The following is a 14671-nucleotide window of genomic DNA, read 5'->3' on the forward strand; positions in this document are numbered from 1 at the left end:
TAAAGAAGTATGGGATATAGCTAGTAATGATAAATTAACTTGTAATATTAAGTGGAGAAAAGGTATAACTAAAATAAATGAGTTTGAAGGAATCTGGAAACCGTTCCTAATATTTGTGTTTACTAAGGGAAGTGGGAAACCGCCAGCAGAAGAAACGATAAGATTTTGGAATCAGGAATAGATCCCGAGGTGGGGGGAGCACTATTATGTCAAGAATGATTATGCTGTGGTATGATATTTTATAGTTAATATCTATTCAACATATATGTATTCAACATTTATTTAGTATGTATGTAGTAGTTGTTTGATGTTGTTTTTTTATTATTGTAATGTTGTATGTATAATTAATGTAGAAAAATAAAAAATATTTTTTTAAAAATGAATAAAATAGACCCCCTGCTCCCAGGTGGGAGAGAGGGGTCCCATTTGCCTATTTGGGTGGGGTCGGTTGCTCAGGGTTTGGGACAGGCCCTAGCCGCTGGTTAAAACACCAGGTGCTTGACACACATACACACCTCTTGTTTCTCCTTCCCCACAGCTCAGTGGAAAACCAGAGAGAGAAATAAGAGGTAGGAAGCTCGCCCATTGGAAAGAATGTCAAGCGCCAAAAGGAGAGAAACCGGGGAGGGAGTGGTTAACAAGTATTGGTTGAGGATGGTGGAGTATGTGACAAGAAGGTCTCAAGATTCATTGCTAAGAGAATCATGTGATAGTAAAGTTTACAAGGTTGATAGGTTCACTCGCCCATCTGAGCATGTCGGGAGGGCAGAGAGAAGGATCGGTTGTGACGATCTGAACAAGTACTGTTCTGAGCCCTTTCCCTTACATTGCCAAGGGGGGTGGGAGAGACCTTTGTACAAAGAGATTTTTTTTTTAGTACCTGAAGTAGAAGTGGACTTTCCTTTTAAGACTGCATCTAGAATTGAGTTGTAGTCCACAATTTTTGTAACACCTTGCTAAGAATTAGAATAGAATTATTATTATTTTTTATTATTTTTTATTTATTTATTACATTTTTATACCGCCCAATAGCCGAAGCTCTCTGGGCGGTTCACAAAAATTAAAATCATCATAAAACAACCAACAAGTTAAAAATACAAATACAAAATACAATATAAAAAGCACAACCAGGATAAAACCACGCAGCAAAATTGATATAAGGTTAAAATACAGAGTTAAAACAGTATAATTTAAATTTAAGTTAAAATTAAGTGTTAAAATACTGAGTGAATAAAAAGGTCTTCAGCTGGCGACGAAAGGAGTACAGTGTAGGCGCCAGGCGGACCTCTCTGGGGAGCTCATTCCACAACCGGGGTGCCACAGCGGAGAAAGCCCTCCTCCTAGTAGCCACCTGCCTCACTTCCTTTGGCAGGGGCTCACGGAGAAGGGCCCCTGTAGATGATCTTAAGGTCCGGGTAGGTACATATGGGAGGAGGCGTTCCTTCAAATAACCTGGCCCCAAACCGTTTAGGGTTTTAAATGTCAATACCAGCACTTTGAATCGGGCCCGGACCTGGACTGGCAGCCAATGAAGTTGTAAAAGGACTGGCGTAATGTGATCTCGCCAGCCAGTCCCTGTTAGTAAACGGGCTGCCCTGTTTTGTACCAGCTGAAGCTTCCGGACCGTTTTCAAAGGCAGCCCCACGTATAACGCATTGCAGTAATCCAAACGAGAGGTTATCAGAGCATGGATAACTGTAGCTAAGCTATCACTGTCCAGATAAGGGCGCAGTTGGTATATCAGCCTAAGCTGATAAAAGGTGCTCTTTGCCACTGAGTTCACCTGTGCCTCAAGTGACAGTTCTGGATCGAAGAGCACCCCCAAACTACGGACCCGATCCTTTAGGGAGAGTGCAACCCCGTCCAGGACAGGGCAAACATCACCTCGCCGGACAAATGAACCACCCGCTAACAGTACCTCCGTCTTGTCTGGATTGAGTCTCAGTTTGTTAGCCCTCATCCAGTCCATTACCGTGCCCAGGCACTGGTTCAGAACAGTCACTGCCTCACCTGGGTTTGATGAAAAGGAAAGGTAGAGCTGGGTGTCATCCGCATATTGATGACACCTCAGTCCACATCTCCGGATAACCTCCCCCAGCGGCTTCATGTATATGTTAAACAGCATAGGGGATAAAATAGAGCCCTGCGGAACCCCATGGCTTAGGAGCCACGGCACAGAGCAATAATCCCCCAGCACCACCTTCTGGAATCGGCCATCCAAGTAGGAGCGGAACCACTGCAACGCAGTACCTCCAACTCCCAGCTCAGACAACCTATCCAGAAGGATACCATGGTCGATGGTATCGAAGGCCGCTGAGAGGTCCAGGAGAACCAACAGGGTCGCACTCCCCCTGTCTCTCTCCCGACAGAGGTCATCCCACAGGGTGACCAAGGCAGTTTCTGTTCCAAAACCAGGCCTGAAACCCGATTGAAATGGATCTAGATAATCCGTTTCATTCAAGAGTGCCTGGAGTTGTCCTTCCACATCTTTAGTACCACCTTGAATCTAAAAAACTAGTTTTAATTCTTTCCTGAGTATTAATAAGTCTTAAAAATAGACTGAATAGTAAACAGAGTGATTTATAATTAGAACCATAAGATTGTTTGATGAGAACTCCCAAACTAATGAGTGTGCAAGAAGATTTCTTCACAGGTTTTTCACAGCACCAGACCTAGAAGCCACAGGTCTGCTGCCTGATGCCAAACTAAAACAACAGAAGTTATAAGCTAGAAGCAAGAGAGTTTGGACCCTTGTTCCTGACTGACCACTGTAATTGTTCAAAGCACGTGAACAACTAGCAAGTATTTGACTGTCCAACACATATAGAAATATTTGGAGAATCTATAGCTGTAAGACTATCTCTACCAAGGAGGAAATAATCTGTTGTGTTCTAAGCCTACACAGACTGATAGCTCAAATCTAAAAAGTCCAAGCAACATATGTGAAAAGCTGAACCTTAGATGCCATGAAGTGATCCAGATGACCCATCTGAGAGTTGTCCAAATCTGATCGAGAAGTTAAAAGACGAAGCAAGCTGCCAGGAGGAAGTTGGAAAGCCCCCTGTGAGCACTAAAGACAGGTGTCCAGTAGAAGGAGATTGCTGAAGAGCCCCCTCCATGGAACGACATCTGGTCAATCAGCATGGCTGTCTTTGTAAACTCAGATCAGAGATATTCCTGAAATAACGAAGCATAATAATCCTCGCAACGAAAAGTCTGAATGCGGGCTTTGCGCCATTCAGTGAAGACTGCTAAGAAAACAACTTAGAACAACGCCATGGCATTCTTTAACAATGAGAGTGTGTGCACAGAGATAAGAAATGGTCTAAGAACATGTGGTCCAGTCAAGAATACCCCTTTATATACTGATGTGAAAAAAACAACAGAGAATAAATAAAGAGGAGGGATTGTTAGAAATAGATAAGGATTGTTACTTTTTCATATTACAATGTATAACATAAAGAGAAAATATAATAGCTAATGCATTATTAAAATATTATAAGGGCTTCTGAAAAGGGTCAGCTAAAAGCAATGTTATAACTGAAGCATAACCAATGAGCAGGAAACACCTCAACAGGTGTTTTAGCCGTTAGACTATTCAGTTGAAGTAAAAGAGAATAATACGGAACTTGTGGTTGGACTGGTGGTCAGAAGAAGTGAGAAATAGGACCAACCAAAAACAGCAGTTGATAAAACATTTGTTGTTTTCTGAACTCATGACCTTGTGGTTTAGCTAACAGGGAGGAGGAGAGAATAATTAGAGTGATCTTAGAGAATTAATTCTATATATGGACATAAGTAAATAATAGTAAGTAGAATATCAAATGAAATAAAAAAGCAAGTAAATAAAGGCGGGACAAAAAGGCTTACCGGGATAGGCTGTAACCTTTGAGTCTCTGACCAATAAAGAGATGGGGAGGGACCTCTTCGGCCGGGCATAGGGTATAAAAATGGCTACACATGTGCTTGGGGTGTGTGCCTACTTTGCTAGAGCACCCAGACTTGCAATTCTGTATTAATAAAAAGAACAGAGTGCTTTCACCATTGTCCTTGAAATCTTTATTTCAAATCGCATTTCTAACAGGGCCAAGATGACAGTTTGCCCTGTGGGGGTGGGGGAAGAGTCCAACAGGAGCAGGCCATGATGTTTCTTCTGCCTGCTCCTGTCCCCTTGTTCTTTCTTCTTCCCCACAGGGCCAAGATGACAATTTGCCCTGTGGGGGTGGGGGAAGACTCCAACAGGAACAGGCCATGGTGTTTCTTCTGCCTGCTCCTGTCCCCTTGTTCTTTCTTAAACAGTGACCTGATGCTGAAAACCTTTTTTCTTATATTTAAAATATTTTCTGGAGCCTTTTTCCTTCCTGATTAGAGGCAGTTCAGCAGAACGCTCAGACAAGAACTATTAAAGATTTTAATCATTTTTATCGGCACCAGAGCTAGTCTCTCAATCCACGCCTGCACAGTGGTGCCTTCTTGCCCTGGCAACTGCACAGTTGTCCGTTGATGATAGGGAGCCAGGGAGCAAATACTGCTCCTACTCCTCGCCTCCACTGTTGTTGGGGCCAGAGCAAGAAGCAGGTGTGCAAGCAGTGATGATGACGATGACGATGATGAAGAAGATGATGATGAAGATGAAGAAGAAGAAGAAAAAGAAGAGTCCAAGGGGCTCTTTGTATGTGCAATTGTAGCTGTACCTTTATTTTAGAGCTCTCCTGGTCTGAAATAAGAGTGGGGTCCAGTCTTAAACATGCTTAGAGTGGACGTAATGTATTTGTGACTAATCGAAACCCCATTGTTTTCAATACGTCTGCACTAAGCATTGCCAGCCCTAGCTCTGTAAAGACACACTGAACAAGCCTTCCTTTAACCCCTTCTTTTTTTCTTGAGACCATCTTGCATTCAAAGCTTCAATTCTCTATCACAATTAAAATACATGCTCTCCCGCACTCTTGCCTATCTCTAGAGAGTTTTGCTTCTTAACATTTGCTCACCCAACAGAGGTTGTTATCCTGAAACACACTGGCTTACATTAACTAGAACTTCTATGTTTCAGCTGCATAGAAATCGTAGGTATTCTAGTAGGTGTTCAGCAGCTTGAATACCTACTAGCTATTCAAGGGAATGTCTGACATTCTCCTCACCTCTGCAGTGATTAAATTGAGTGCTGCTCTGGTTGTATTTACAAAGTGGAAAGAGAGGCAAGAGCCACAGACTTTGATTGGGGATGCTGATTTGTCCTTCAATTCAGCCTCAGATCCCAGTTGCAAATACCTGAAGAAAACACTGAAACAGCAGCAACTCAGGTTCTGCAAGCATGGACTTTGTTAATGGGCACAACAGTCCATCTTTAACTGAAAAGGGGGAGGGGTAATGTTGACAGTGGGTGCGTTTGGGCGACATATTTGTCCACGGAGAGGAAATAATCCACTCCACGGATGGCTAATCCCTGAGCGCCTTTGGGCAACATGGAAGTGCTGCTCCATGGAGAGGACTGCCTCCTTTCCGCGGAGTTGTTGCCTCCCCACCACATCTTTAGGCCTCCCCACTGAATGGTGGCGCTGGTTAGTGCTTACCTTACTAGCGCCACCAGTACGGGGGGAAGAGAGGGGAGGCTCCTGGTAGTGGATGAACCTCATCTCCTGGAGACAGGACTCCACGAAGAAGTCCCAGCGGAGCCCTCTCGCCCATTGACAGGACAAGGGATTCATTTGCCACTGTCACTAGGCAACCAGGGCACTGTGTCTCCCCTGTCAGGGGAGGCAGTGTGCCTGCGGTTATTGGTGAGGGGTCCTTCATTGGAGTGGGGGTTGAGTGCCTGACACGTGAGGGGAGCAGCCCCAACCCTCCTGTTGGAGCTGGTCTCTTTGCATGTCAGGGCCCTTGATCCCCCACTCCAGCGAAGGATGCATCAGCGCTGACATATGTCCCAATTATCCTTCTCAATGATCTCTGTAGCATCAGGGTAGGGGGCAGTGTTCCTGTACCCGCTCCCCTGTCCTGTTGCCAGGGAGATGATGCCGAAGGATGAGTCGCCAGGGGGAAGGAGATCTTTGCTGTGAGGGAATCCACAGTGGAGAAGTTCCACCCCCCCCCCGTGACTCTTCCTTCAGTGTCATTTCCATGGCAACAGGGCAGGGGACGGGTATAGGAACGCTGCCCCCTACCCTAACGCTATGGAGATCGGGGCGACAGAGGGGCACTCCAAGCTGCGGATTCTTCTGTGTCACCTCCTGTCCCCTTTTGCAGCAGCCGAAGGGGCATCCTGTGCTGAGGCTGCAGGGAGGTTTCGTCATCCGATTCCCCTGGATCCTCAGTAGAGGATGCCCCTTCCGCTGTTATGAAAGGGAACGGAAGGTGATGCAGAAGAATCTGCAGCTTGGATCGCCACTCTGTCGCCTGATCTCATCAGATGGGTGCCTCCCATGGTTGGACGTTTCATGTCCAGCCGCAGGAAGCATCCTCTGTCCCCTGCCCCACGATCCATTTGGGGATCAGCTGGAGGGGATAGAAGGGGCTCCTTCTATTCCCACAGGCTGATCTCCAGGTGGATCAGGGGGTAGCGGGTGGTGGCCAGGGACATGCATGTCCCTGGAAACACTTGGGGCATTGTGATTGATGATACACCAACCAGGGACAGCATGTTCACATGCTGGCAAGTGCTTCAGGAGCCCCAATTGCCCCACCCCACCCAGGGATGAGACGATGGGCTCCTGAAGCCCTCACTGGTACAGGATTATTTCCCCTGCCCACAGAGCCCTGCTGGGCAAGAGTGGCCAGGGGTTTTGCCACTCTTGCCTCGCAACTCTATGGACAGGGGAAATAATCAACAGAGCCCACCAGATGACACACGAGCCAACAGGCGTGTGGATAGCCGATGGAGCAGCCCATGGTGTTTCTCTGTTGGCTATTTCTGGAAAATAGCCAACTGTTATTTGTGTGTTGCCTGACAGACAACACAATAACCAACTCAACTAACAGTTGACTCTTTAAATTCTTGTTGGTTATTGTGTTGTTCAATCCAAACCAGTATGTTTTGAATGCAGCTTGTGCAAAATGCAGTGGCCAGAGTGATCATAGGGACCAGAAGGTTCGAGCATATAAGACCCACTCTGGCCCGCTTGCGTTGGCTGCCTGTATTTTTCTGAGCCCAATTCAAGATGCTGGTTTTAACCTATAAAGCTTTATACAGCTTGGGACCACAATACCTGGCGGAACGCCTTTCCTGACATGAAACCACCCGAACACTACGCTCAACATCTAAAGTCCTTCTCTGTGTGCTATTTCGAGGGAAGCTCAGAGGATGGCAACCAGGGAGAGGGCTTTCTCAGTGGTGACCCCCAATTATGGAATGATCTCCCGATGAGGCTTGCCTACTCCGAGGGAAGTTCGGAGGATAACAACAAGAGAGAAGGCCTTCTCAACTGTGGAACAATCAACTGTGGCCCCCCAACTGTGGAACAATCTCCCTGATGAGGCCCGCCTGGCGCCGACATTGTTATCTTTTTGGCGCCAGATCAATACTTTTCTCCCAGGCATTTAGCAATATGTAATTAGCCTGGAACTGTTTTTTTCAGGCTCATGGTTTTTAAAAAGTTGTTACAGTAGTTTTAAATGTACGTGTATATTGTGATTTTAAATCTTTGTATATTGTTTTTAAGTGTTTTTATGTTATGTAAACCACCCGGAGGGCTTCGGCTATGGGGCGGTATACAAATGCCATAAATAAATTAAATAAATAAACAATACTATGCCCCTGAGGAAGGGGCATAATTTACTGCTTTTCCTCAAGCAGCACAGTGTCTTGTCTCTTGTATACTTAACATAATTCATACCAGTTGCGAAATTCAGCTTTTCTGGGCACACAATTTTGTCTACAAGTTTGTTTTTCAGTGCAGAGTACACAAAGCCTTAGATGCAACACAAATGTTGCAGTGCTTCACAGGAGAAAACCAAACCAAACCTCACCGCAGCTGTTGCCAACTACTCACCCACTTTTCTAGAAAACTAAACCAAGTATTGGTATGAGTACATACACTGATTCTGGCATGTATCAGGTATATCCTCCCTAATGAAACTTCCTTCTGGTAATTTAAATTAATGGATCTCCTGCTTTTTCTCCAAGGCACTCAAGGCAGCAGCTATAGTCCCCCCCCCCTCCTTTTCATTTTTATTCCTACAACAACCCTGCAAGGTAGGTTACTTTGAAAGTTCTTATCTGGCCTAATATTCTACACAGCTGCTCAGTAAATACTTAACTAAATATGTTTACTCGTTTACAACACTCTGCTTTTCTCTGCAAGGGAACAGAGATTATTGTTAAGCACGTGGGCAACTTGTTTGTAATTTAGACGTTTAATTTTATTAACATTATTTAATGAACGGAATAACTTTAAATAGTAGTAAACTACTGGATTTGTTTTCCTCTGTTCTGCATTGACTTACAGTGCTCTCCATCACCACAAAATGTCTAACTATCCACTTGTTGATGCAGCTCACCAATGTTTACAATGGATTGGATCTAGATTTAATCATACTTAGAGTAGACCAATTGAAATCAATGAGGTTTAAGTTAGTCCTGACTAATTTCAGCCCCATTTATTTCAATTGGTCTGCCTTAAGTATTTATTATTTTCATAGATGTATATACCACTTCCCAACAACATTTTCAAAGTGGAGAACATAATGACAAAATCAACACTAAAGTAAAATAATAAAATAATAGCTGATTATTAAATAACGGATGAGCATGGTCTTTTCCTGAACTGACTTAGCAATAGCTCCACCAGACTAGAGGGCACAGTGGCTGAGTAGCCAGGTACACAAGGGTCAAAGGTGGACATGGAACAGGCAACTGGGATCAAATATCTGCAACCCCATCTCTGAGTTTGCATATTTCCGCCTGCCTGTCACCACCAAGCAGGGCCGGCGCCAGACTATATTGCGCCCTAGGCAGGCGTGTTCTGAAGCCGCTTCCCCCCCACTCGCTCGCTCACTGCTCCCCCCCGCCCGCCCGCCCACCCACTCCCTCCCACTCCCAGCTTTGAAGCCAGGACGCTGGGGTTGGGGGGGCGGGGCAGAGGCTTTGAAGCGGCACGCCTGGGTCATGGAGCCGGAGCGCATCGCGGGGAAAAGCTGGGCTTGGCGAGGCGCGGCGGCGACGACGACGCAGGGTGGGGCCGCCACCGCCACGGGCCGGCCCACCGACCCCCTCACAGCCTCCGCCGCCTCCGCCTCTGGGATATGAGGAGCCACCGCTGCCGCTGCTGAGGGGCCGCCAAGGCCACCCCCCACCCGGCTGCCCCTGCTGCTGCTCCCTCTGCCTCCAACCCCAGCATCTTGGCTTCGAAGGAGCCAGGACGCTGGGGTTGGGCTGAGGCTGGGGCGGCGACTTTGGAACAGCACACCCGGAAGCCGCTCTAGGAGAGCAGCTTCCGGGTACGCTGTTTGGCGCCCTCTTTTGCTTGGCGCTCTAGGCAGCCGCCTCAGTTGCCTCTATGGCAGCACCGGGCCTGCCACCAAGATAGGTGTAACTTGCCTCTCTCCACTTGCCATACTCTTATCAAGGCACATGCTACCATACACACTCTAAAACTCCTACCTTCTCTACCCCTCACTCACACCTATTCCACAAGCACGCAACTCACTTCACTCAACTACACCTGGATCCAACACAATAGTTTTTCACTGGATGTACAGAGGGCCAAAATAAACAACGAATCTACTAGATGTTAATTCTAAACCCCTCCAAAATTCCACATCCCTGCAAATTATCTACTTCACCCTGCTCAAATTTCACACATTATTTCAAAGTTCCCTGGAATGAGGGAAGTAAGACGAGCAGACCAGATAACTGTCAGAGTAACAGAAAATTGTTCACCTTGCTGTATCCACAAGGATGAATGTTCCAAAGCTCAACTTCTATGGTCCATGGAGATCCCACCCTACAAGCAGTGGAGGCTGGTGACTTCAATGTGAGTGGGGTGGTGGATCAACTCTGGGTTTCAGTCAGAACCAATCAGAACTCTACAAGAGCTACCCAAGGCACTTTGGATCCCACCCTATGAGCAGTGGAAGCTGGTGGCTCCTTTTCTAATTGTGGCTATCATAATTCTTTACAGCAGCCGCATACTGGGTTGACATTTTTATCAAGCTATCATCAAGAAAGATCACTTTCTTGGTCGGTCACCATAGCTCAGATTCCATCAGGTTATACTTGAAGATGGATTTTTTTGCCCTAACGTGCATCATTATTTGCTTTTCTGTTCTTTATACTCTGAACCAAGAACCAAATTTTTGGAATCTATTCTATTTCAACTACACTTCAATACCACTTCAGAAAAGATTTTCTATCTCCTGTCTGACACTGAGTCTAGGGTAACGCACAAAGTATCTCTTTTTGCCCTGGCAGCAATGAATATTCGGGCAAGATTTATTACTGAGATTGCAGTTGACTGTGCTGGAGATGCGCTTATTTAACTACAAATTTTATATTCAAATTATGTTTTTAATTGTACTGAATTTTACTCTTTTAGTATGTATGATCTGTTTGTCATTATATGTAGTATTTTTATATTGTTGTTTCTCCATAATGTATATATTCTGTATGCGAATGGCCTATGGCCTAAGCATTAATAAATTATTACTTACTTACACTTTATACTTACATTGAACCGCATCTGCCATTTGGATGCTCGTTCTCCCAGTTTGGAGAGATCCTTTTGGAACTCCTCACAATCCCTTTTTGTTTAAACCACCTCAAATAGTTTGGGGTGACTTTCTCTACCCTTCTCCATAAGGGTTCCCTCTAAACGAATGGTGAATGATATGCTGCTAATATGGTCTGATTCTTGCTTGAAAAGTCTGGGCTGTCCAGTGGTATGGAGATATTCTAAGCCCTGTTCTTAGGACGCCCCCTTCAACCCAGCTATAGAAAATACACAATAAAAAGGAAGCCACTTGGGACACCGGTGAAAGCTGGCCCCTTAGCGGACATGGACTGTTGTTTTGTCCAGTGGTAAGCTTAATTAGTTATAGTTGTTTTGTCCAATGATGAGATTCAAATCAATAAATTCATGACTTAAAGGCTGGATCTACTTTAATTACTCTAAGCTTAAATTATAAAAGAGGTATCTAATTCAACTTAGCTATAGTATTGTAAGAAAGTTATTATTTTCTGGATGCATATTCAAAGACAAAACCCTGGATGAATGCCTCACAAAGGTATTCCAAGATTCCAAATGTTCTAGCTGGCACTATTGAGCTACCTCAGAATATAGGAGTTTGTCACAAGGATCAATAAAAAAGAAAGAATATCAGACTTGGTCTCATTTAGTTATGCCTCTAATAGACCCACTGGAATCAGTGGGACTTAAGATAGACATGACTAACTTCAGTATCATTTATTTCAATAGGTCTGCTGTAAATATGGCTAAAGGTGGATCCAATTCATGTTGTTGCTCTATGGCAATTCAAAATAAGATTGAGGGCAAAGTATCTTTAACCAACCTTTCTTCTCTCTTCCTCCATCCCATTCTATTTGGAATAGTGCATTAACATATATTGAGTTTGAAATGAGAAATTATATTTAGCTCTCAATACCCTTGTTATTTTTAGGCAGGTGGACTAAAAATCATGTCCATTGTCTAAATATAACTTCTCCATATTCTATTGCATGTATGTCTATAAAGGTTATGATTGCCTGAACACTATTCCCCTTATTCTTCACCTGTTGCACATTTTTGGGTTTTCTAAAAGGATATATATATTCTAAAAGGATATACCTTCTGTTCAGTATCTTTCTTGTATCTTAGGGCATGATCTACGGTGATCCTGCTGATACTTCCCTCTTGTACTTGGGTGGTACTATTTTGAGAATATAAGAAACGATACTTGGAGATCTGAGTTCATAGAATCATAGAAGAGTTGGAAGGGGCCTGCATTGAGCAGAGTCCCCCTGCTCAATGCAGGACTCCACCTTAAAGCATACCTGACATATGGTTGTCCAGCTGCCTCTTGAATGCCTCTAGTGTGGGAGAGCCCCTAACCTCCCTAGGTAACTGGTTCCATTGTCATACTGCTCTAACAGTCAGGAGTTTTTTCCTGATGTCCAGCTGGAATCTGACTTCTTGTAGGGTGACCATATGACCGGGTTTGCCCGGATTTGTCACCCTAAAATATGGTCACCCTAACTTCTTGTAACTTGAGCCCGTTATTCGGTGTCCTGCACTCTGGAATGATCGAGAAGAGATCCTGGCCCTCTGTGTGACAACATTTTAAGTATTTGAAGAGTGCTATCATGTCTCCCCTCAATCTTCTCTTCTCCAGGCTAAACATGCCCAGTTTTTTCAGTCTCTCTTCATAGGGTTTTGTTTCCAGACCCCTGATCAACCTGGTTGCCCTCTTCTGAACACACTCCAGCTTGTCTGCGTCCTTCTTGAAGTGTAGTGCCCAGAACTGGACGCAATACTCTAGATGAGGCCTAACCAGGGCTGAATAGAGAGGAACCAGTACCTCACATGATTTGAAAGCTATACTTCTATTAATGCAGCCCAAAAGAGCATTTGCCTTTCTTGCAGCCATATCGCACTGTTGGCTCATATTCAGCTTGTGATCTACAACAATTCCAAGATCCTTCTCATTTATAGGATTGCTGAGTCAAGTATCCCCCATCTTGTAACTGTGCATTTGGTTTCTATTTCCTAGATGTAGAACTTGGCATTTATCCCTATTAAATTTCATTCTGTTGTTTTCAGCCCAGCACTCCAGCCTATCAAGATCACTTTGAAGTTTGTTTCTGTCTTCCAGGGTATTAGCTATCCCTCTCAATTTTGTGTCATCTGCAAATTTGATAAGCGTTCCCTGCATCTCCTTGTACAAATCATTAATAAAAATATTGAAGAGCACTGGGCCTGGGTGTGGGTGTATTTACATGATGTTTATTGCTTTTATTCAAATATCTTTTTAAGCCACTCTTCTCAGGATGTGATCTATAGTACTATGTCTTGTTTGTTCCTGTTTCTTTCTTTTTACAGGTTAGTCTTTTGATGTAAGAGTTGGTGGTGAAATATTAAAGGCTTTTAACATCTTAATCCTTGATCTAAATCAGTGGTTCCCGATTAGCTAAGTACTGCGGACCCCTTGTTTTTCAAATGCCAAGTCATGGACCTCCTACTTTTGACAAAATTGTTATCAATGGTAGTCTGAAGCATTTTTTTGGAGAAAATAAGGGGTAGCCCCTAATAAGCAAAGGATTTTAGGGATACTAAAAAACAGACCATAAAATTTGTGATATTTGTGATATTACCACACAAAAATGACAATGATTTAGTTAGGAATATAAAGATGAATTTAATTTTACTAACGTCTAGTTTACAATTGAACAAATTATGATATGTCTAGCAGCTACTAAACCTAAATGTGATGAGAAATCATGCCTCTTTTTGTCCCAAAGAATCCCTTCCACATCCGGTTCAATATTTCCAACTTTTAATCTCAAATCTGGATCAACATTGAGCTGATTTCTATACTTGTTCTTCATATAACTAAATGTTTGTTCATTTGTTTGTCGAAAATGTTTGTTCACAAAGATATGTGGAACAAAAGGGAACTAAATGTTTCAAAGCTTTTTCACCTAACTTCTTATAATCAGGAAAAACCTTAACCCAGAATTGGTACAATCTATTTTCTTTGAAAAATGATTTCAATGAACCATCACAAGTCTCGTCAACAAGTGCATCTTGCTCTTCCACAGATACAGTTGTTAGTTGAACATCACCACATTGGTCAAACCATTGGTCAAACCTGTTCATCTAGGTGACACACAGGGGATCCAGTGCTCAGGTAGGGGAGAACCCTGGATGACCCCAGGATAAACCTTAGGTCTAGCTGTGGACTAAGCCTTAGGAGCGACATTTCTCTCTTTTTAGAACAGAGGGTTGTGAACCGCCCAGAGAGCTCCGGCTATTGGGCGGTACAGAAATGTAATAAATAAATAAATAAATAAGAGGCGCGGGCGGCACCCAAAGACCAGGAAATCACCAATGAGTGGTAGTTGGGGAAAAGGAGGTGGGAACCAGGGGAAGGGTATGTGGACAACTGGGGAAGCCAAGGTGGACTGGATTTGGCCTATAGGCCTGAGGTTCGACACCCTTGCTCTTAATAATAAGAAAAATCCCAGTTTACTGAACGCAAACTGTATGTTGAATCAGTTTTCCATGCGTGAACTTGCTATATTTTGTAAGGTGCTCACTCGTATCAATTAGCATCCAGCTATAGGGAAAGCGGAATTATTTGCCTTATGCAAGAAATAGAGGCCTATGTAGGACCCTGAGCCCTGGCTTTGGGCACTAAGCAGTCTACTGGGATAGTGAAACAGATGGAACAGAACAGTCCTAAAATAATGTTCTCAAGTGTTTCTAACACATGCCACTATCTTTAGCATTTTTTTTTAATATAAAGGGGCCACTCCGCTCTTCTGATCCGTCCCAGGTTTTACAATGTGTCTGTGCTACTTTTGAATTAGAGCCATACCACAGGTGAAATAATACTACGGTGACCATATGAAAAGGAGGACAGGGCTCCTGTATCTTTAAGAGTTGTACTGAAAAGGAAATTTCAGCAGGTGTCATTTGTAAATATGGGGAACCTGGTGAAATTCTCTCTTCATCACAAC

Source organism: Elgaria multicarinata, chromosome 11 (genome assembly GCF_023053635.1).
Source record: "Elgaria multicarinata webbii isolate HBS135686 ecotype San Diego chromosome 11, rElgMul1.1.pri, whole genome shotgun sequence".
Taxonomy (NCBI): domain Eukaryota; kingdom Metazoa; phylum Chordata; class Lepidosauria; order Squamata; family Anguidae; genus Elgaria; species Elgaria multicarinata.